The 7,283-nt window shown below is 33.4% G+C and overlaps 1 long non-coding RNA gene across 1 annotated transcript; it reads left to right on the top strand.

Annotated features, from left to right (window-relative positions):
• The first annotated feature begins 652 nt into the window (after positions 1–652).
• LOC120263346 lies at positions 653–7,283 on the top strand. Its single transcript, XR_005537077.1, has 4 exons — positions 653–814; positions 6,201–6,357; positions 6,807–6,873; positions 6,963–7,283. It is a non-coding gene; the product is annotated as an uncharacterized LOC120263346 (long non-coding RNA).

The following is a 7,283-nucleotide window of genomic DNA, read 5'->3' as shown; positions in this document are numbered from 1 at the left end:
AAAAAAAATCAAAGACACTAACTAGTGGGATATCCAGAAAAGCTCAATGCATAGATCCAAGAAGTAAGAGCAACAACAATCACAACAATCTCTTCTTTTTCTTTCAATTAAATCATAGATCCAACAAAAATCAAGAGATGACAGCAAAAAAAAAAAAAAAAAGAGAGAGATTTGATCAATTAGCTGTGAGGAGATCTTGACAGGTTTCTTCAAGCTCTTCTTTTTCTTTCTCCTCACAAGATCTGCACACATTACGATCAACCATAAACATTTGAGAGGGAGAAACCAGAAAGACAGATCTTGCCCACCTGCTTGTCACCGGTGGTGGAGGAACTCTTCGGTCGGTGCCGGAGACTGTCGCCGGTGGTGGAGATCATCGTCAGTGGTAGAGTTTTTTAACAGTGGTAGAGAGTGTGAGATGGTGACTGTAAAAGTTTTGTTTTACAGGATTTTAACTCATAGCAAAAGTTGCTGTGAGTTAAAATGCTGTAAAATGAGGGTTTCTTGTAAAACTTTTTCCATGTAAAAATAGTTTTTACATCTAACCAAACACCCAAAAGCAAGTTTCACATATAAAACTTTTTACATCACACTTACTTATATCTAACCAAACAGTCCCTTGGTGTAAAAAAAATTACAATATCTAAAAAAAAACCCCCCCGAAATGTAGGTTTCCCTGTGATATGTTAATTTCAAATGTGACAAGAGAAAGGGGAGACAGAGTGAGATCTTGGAATCGAGAGATCAGCCATGGTGTCCTTGATGAGCTGAGCTCGGAGCTGCCTTCTTCGCTTATCCGACCAGGGTTTTCAAGGTACTTCTTTCATTCCATCACGATTAGAATTTTTTTTTTTATTCAAATTTTGTATTTGTTTTTGAGTTCCAATTTGTTGCAAGATGGAGTTCTTTGCTTCAAGAATAGAGTACTAGTAGCGGAGCCTTGGATCTTTTAGTGCTTTTGATTTGACATTCTTCCAAGATTTGGATTGGATGCGATATCTTGAAGGATGTTGTGAGAGGAAACTTGGTTTTATTTGTTCGATTATTTGCTTTCAGTTGTTGAGTCTATATATGTTTCTTATAATCAGGAAGTGAAAATTAGGTTCGGTTTGATTCTTGAAACGATAGAGTGTGAGTGTGGTTCGGTTGAATTAGTTTAATATAAACTAGAATGTTATATACAACTTGACAAATTTTCCTCACATTATGAATGTTAATATCATTGGCCATGATTTGACATTGGCAAACTAAGCTCTGAGTTGTTCCTACCTCTTGGATGACAATGGTTTTTTTTTTTAAAGAATATGTCAGTTAGAATTTTGAAGAATTGTGGATTAATAGATATGTAAATGCTGAGTAGATGCATTTAAAGACACTATCTCTGCTGCTACATTTACCAATTATTATTATTACTATTATCATTTTTGTTACTTAAGTTCTTTTTGATTAATTATCATTGCATGCTTGTTAATTCTTGGCAGTGATCAGTTTGAAGTAAAAGTCACTGTGATCTTGTTTTTCCTTTGTTTTTTCCCTAGTGCTACAACAATACTTGTGGTGACCAACTTTGGCAGGAATGCTTATTTACGCTTTCCATATAGTGGTTTAGTCAATACTTCATTATCTAACCTTGTCTTTGAATCCTTTTTTTTATATAATTGTTTCTTTCTAATTAACTGCTATTCTATTTTATAGAATTGCATAGTGATGTGGTCACTGTACTTTCAGTCAATTTGTTTTATTTGAAGTGTTGATAGGATAATATTTTGTCATAGTAACCCTATAAAACTTTATTTGCTATTCTAAATACTTATACTCTACTTGTAGGACCATTTTCTAGACAAAACATGTGGCACCTCTATGATTTTTGTCGTTAACTGGAAGATGCGTTTAAAGGGAGATACCACTGAACTAGACATTGATGTCGTTTCATCTTGTCCTCACCTTTGCTGTGTAAAGAACAATTTTTTAACTGGTTCATATTACATTTGATGTCGTTTCATCTTGTAAGATCTTTATTAGGATTCTTCCATTTTATTCTTTTGTATTATGTTTGTAATTGCATTTTTGGGGTCATTATTATAGATTTAGCTAATGAGAAATCGTATAACCTTGGGCTTTTGCTGGCTTAACAATCTACATCAGCCACAGCAGTAAAAACTAACATTATAAATGTGTAGGTCTATAAACCAACACTTTCTAGGTTTTAAGATTTGGGCGGCCTAATTAGGCCAATGCTGCAGAAGTTTGCTAAAGTACTTTCAACCTTAAATTCTATATTCAACTCAATTTGCCACTGAATTTTTGGACTGTCAGTTTGCTTCTGTTATTATGCATTGAATTTTTGTATCAAGGATTACTACAAAGGAATAAGTCAATTCTAAAGTAATTTAAGGTTTTAATGAAATTGATCTATGTCGTTACTGTTATGAAATTGCACTACTAGTTGCACCTCACATGATACAATGACCTCAAGGTTCTACTTCGATATGGCCAACTTGAATTCAATCAAAAGTTTGAAGACATAAGGTATAGAAATAAAACTCAGTCGTTCAATTAGGGGAAAAAAACATTCGGAGGGAGGGAGAGAGAAAGAGGCCTACTTGAATTTAATCAAGAGTTGGAAGACATGTGGTTTAGAAATAAAATTCAAGTTGTTAAAAAAAAAAAATTTGGAGAAAGAGTAAGAGACAGAGACAAAGTGACAGCGACAGACACAGGTTGCTTGGGGAAGTGGAATTGATATAAAGTCCTGGATGAAGATTGAAAAGCATCCAATAAAATTGATCAAATGGTGACCATATATGTGCTTCATCAATAGAAAACAGATCTTCAATGCTTAATTGTACACATATATCTAAGTCGATCATTTTCTGTAAGCTTCTTAATCTTAGATTTTGGCTTCGTAAAGAGAATGTAATATATGGACTTGATTTGAAATGGGTGAAAATATCCCCTATTTTTAACCTGTCTCTGCATTTCTGTAAAGATTGTGCAGATAGACGAGTTCACAACAACAACGCTGCGAACATGACATTTTTATAGGCTAGAAATATTCACAATGATACATGTATGTATGAACATGTATTGTGGTGAGACTGGTAGCCAAAGGAAAAAAATAAAATAGTTTCAATAGGAAACAGATAGACAAGAAATAACATGATTTGATGGAAAATAATCATAATATAAGGGAGATGGCTGGCACCTTAGTACGGTCATGCTTTCCCCACCTGAACCAAAGATATACATTTTCTCTGCAAACACAGCCTTCATGGCCTCCTTGGCAGCAACCATGGCATGAACTACATCTTTGTTGGGTTTCTGCACAACTTCTAGGTGTGCACTTTGTGTCTCCATGTTCACATTGAATTTCCTCAAATCCAGACACAAAAATTGCCACCAACTTATTGGCAGCATTCTTTGTGTCATCGTTTTCTTATTTAATAATACAGGGTTAATACCCTTGTATCACCAAGCAATAATTCCTTTTGGTGCTATGTTGGTGTTCCTTTTCCTTTCTATAGAGTGAATTTTATTATTCATAACCTAATTTTTTGCATCTAACACTCCAGACTTTGGATGAATGAACCTCACACCTTCCATTATTCTTAGATTAGTTGTTTGATCTAGTTTGAGCAATAATGTAATTAGTTCAAAGCAATGCATTCTGCAGCTTCAGCAGGTATTGGTTGCTGTCTTATCATCTTACCTGTTGTGATACATTCTTCTTTAAATGAGTATTTGTCTATTAAGATACTAAAAACTTGTTTCTTGTTTCTAATAAATTCCATATCTTCTTTTTGATGATTGTTCTCTTGTATTGAAATTATTCTTTTCAGGAGATTGCCCTCTTAAGTCAGTTCAAACATGATGACTTAGTTCAGTATGTTGGAACAGTCAACGTATTTTTTATACTGTTTCTCCATCAGCTTCAAGCTGCTAATTTTCTATTAGTTACAAAATTCAATTATTTTCTTTTTTCCTATCTACTCTTTTTGAAATTTCTTCCCTTTAGGTGAAATTAACATAAAATGCAGAATTTTTACCTTTTTAAATCTTGGAGTTGATATTACCTCTTTGTCATTCTGTTATTCTAAATCTTTCTCTTGATCCTTTTCAGTATGAGTAAATATATTAATTTATTGAACCTGGGAAGATCAATGCTATTTGTCATTTTGTTGTTGTATGTTATCTGATACTCCGTTTTATATTTATTTTATACAATAAATAATCATGAGGGTAAGATTGAAGTTTTTGACTGCTTCACCTCCCAACTGATGAGTGAAACAGTGGCTAGTCAACATTCGATGCCTGTGACTTCCCTCTATATTGAGTTAACGGCACTGTACTTCAATGAACTGTTAATTAAAATGTAACAAGCTCATTTGTTTTAGAATATTAGCCAATATAAGCTTGTTTCTCTGCGTTTTCATGTGCTTGGTGGCAAATGCTTAACACTGTACTCATGGCAACACTTCTCATAGGTTCTCATTAAGTAATATTTTCACTCAAAATGAAAAACCTAAACTGAGCATATAAGAGGAAATAAGTAATCTTGTTATGCTTCTACTATTTTTCCAGTTTATCAAAATGATTTTGATTGATTGAGCTAAATCATACATTTTGTCGTTGAACACTTGCCAGCATGATTTAGCTAGATTATCATGTCATAATTTGGAAATTGATTCTTTAAGAGAACCTAAAATTTCGAGAGCCATACAAACTTAGTTCTTAATCAGTTTATTAAATAAGTCGCGTATGCTATAAACCATAGCGTACTTCATTTTTTATTCTTGATTGTCTCTATGCTATTATTAGTTTTGGTGCAACTAACTGATGGGGAACATGAGCCGCTGTTATTATTTGGCATTGTTTAGAATTAGAAGTTATTGAAGAAGTAAGATCATGTTCTTGGATGTTTTGGGTAGTTTTGTAATTTCAGTTTTTGGGTTGCATTACGTGTGCCAAATCGAATTTTTATTATGAATTTTATCATGCATTGATTTTATTAATAAGTCTAGAAGTTTAGATAGTTTTAGTTCAAATAAGTCTTCTTCCTATTTAGAGTCAAATTTTGTTTAAATAAATTCTTAAATCTCTATAAAAAGAGAGGTGAGCATTCTTATGAAATCAGCCAATGATTGAATTATCATGAGGTTTTTTAGCTTAATGCTATATTTTGGGTGTGATTTCCTTTTCTTCTTCACAGTGTGATTACTTAGATTTCCTTCATGCGATTGCTAGATTCTCTAGGTGTGATTGCATGGCTCACTTTGCATTAGCTTGGCATTAAGAGCTAGCATAATTTTTACTTGCACAGGAAGAACATATTGAAGGAACTTACATAATCTTCAACTTGATGAGATACAATGAACCTTAAACATGAAGAAGATGGAGAAGTGCAAATGATCTCCAAGAGGGGCAAATTTGGTAAATAAGGAGCCCATCCTTGTAGATCAGGGGTATGATCGAGTGAGAGATCGGGGAACAAAGCAACCACTTCTCTGGTCGTTGAGGAAGTGGGAGAAGTGATCGCTTTCCCCACTTTAGTGAAAAATTATGAAGTCAATTTAGTTAAAAGTAGGGGGAAAGTGTTGTTAGTGAAAAATTATGAAGTCAATTTAGTTAGAAATAAGCGGAGGTGTTGATGTGGGGAAGTGTCGCTTCCCTACTTCGCTGCAAATAAACTTTTGAAATAGGGTGAAGTCAGCTCATTTTAGTGACTTCCTTTTTGTTTTAGGGAAAAATGAATGCGCCCTATAAATGAGCCAAATCCGATGGGGTTGTTTTGAATTTTATCACATGTTGAGTTTTATTCATAAATCTATAAGTCTAGATAAGTTGTAATTTAAATAAGTCGTCTTCCTATTTAGAGTGGAACTGCTTAGATAAATTCTCAAATCTCTATTTAAAAGAGGCGAGTCTTTTAAGGAAATCAGCCAATGATTGAATTATTATGAAGTTTTGTAGCTTAATGCTATATTTTGAGCTGTGATTGTTTTTCCTTTTTCTAAGTGTGATTGCTTAGATTCCCTAGATGCAATTGCCTTGCCTACCCTACATTACTGAGCTTATTATGCATAACTGTCATTCTTATACTGTCAGCATGAACATATTCCTCTTTCTTTTCAAAGATTCCTTAATTACTATCTAGCGGTGTTTCTTTATTTTGTCAAACAAAAGGTTGGTTTGTTTTGCAGGAAGAAGCAAAATTATACATTTTTCTTGAACTAGCCACTAGAGTCTCTCGCATCTTTGTATCGGAAGCATCACCAGCAAGATTCCCAAGTCTCTGCATATACAAGACAGATTTTGAATGGTTTAAGCTATCTTCATGATTGAAATATGGTTCTACAGGTTAGGCACTGCTTCAATTATAGTATGCTTTCTTTCTCCATCAGGGATTGGGATGACTGTAGGTTTTTTAGTGATGCTATAGCTAAAATTTCAATTTGTTTCTTCGCGCTTTTATTTTATGGTGAGCATCTTTCTACCACCACAAAATGTATGCTGTCAAAGTTTCACTCTGATGGTGTGGGAGCTATTGATAACTGATCAAATTTATATATATGTATACCCTCTTTTTTTGTTTTTTTGGTGTATATCATATTTTGATGATTTAGAGAGATTAAATATGCCAATATTGGTTGATTCCCATGGTACTGTGAAACTTGCAGATTTTGAACTGGCAAAGGAGGTTTGCTTTCTTTACCGCTTTCATGTTCCATGTCTTTGAGTAATTATTTAGAAGATGACTCCTGTCTTGCATCTCTTTTTCTTAAGATGTTGAATTTATACAATTGCAGCTAACAAAGTTGGATATTTTGAAATCTTGCAATGGAAGCATATATTATATATTGGTAGGCTCCAGAGGTCAGCATTTATATATTTATTTCTGAGTTTGGAATTATTTTTTCTATATAAATCTGAAACCTTTTTAACTGTAAATTGTTCACTTTCAGGTAGTTAATTTTAAAAGAGCATATAATGGGACTGCATCTGATATATGGTGTCTTGGTTGCTTAGTTTTGGAGATGTTAACTCATCAAGTTCCCTATCCTAATTTAGAATGGGTAAGCTTCCTACTTGTTAAAACATAATTGCATTATTCTGTAAAATTTTTTCTATTATAGTGGTACTATGGGAAGCATCATGTATGTTTTTCATTTTCTAAAAGTTAATACATGCATGTGTTAAAAGATCGCTTTGCGTTTATTCAGTTATTGGTTTGAAATATTGAAAAAGATGCTCGCTATTAAATATTAGGCTATTTATTGTCTTAA

This window comes from Dioscorea cayenensis, chromosome 6, assembly GCF_009730915.1.
Source record: "Dioscorea cayenensis subsp. rotundata cultivar TDr96_F1 chromosome 6, TDr96_F1_v2_PseudoChromosome.rev07_lg8_w22 25.fasta, whole genome shotgun sequence".
Taxonomy (NCBI): Eukaryota; Viridiplantae; Streptophyta; class Magnoliopsida; order Dioscoreales; family Dioscoreaceae; genus Dioscorea; species Dioscorea cayenensis.
This window is presented reverse-complemented; position numbering and strand designations above follow the sequence as displayed.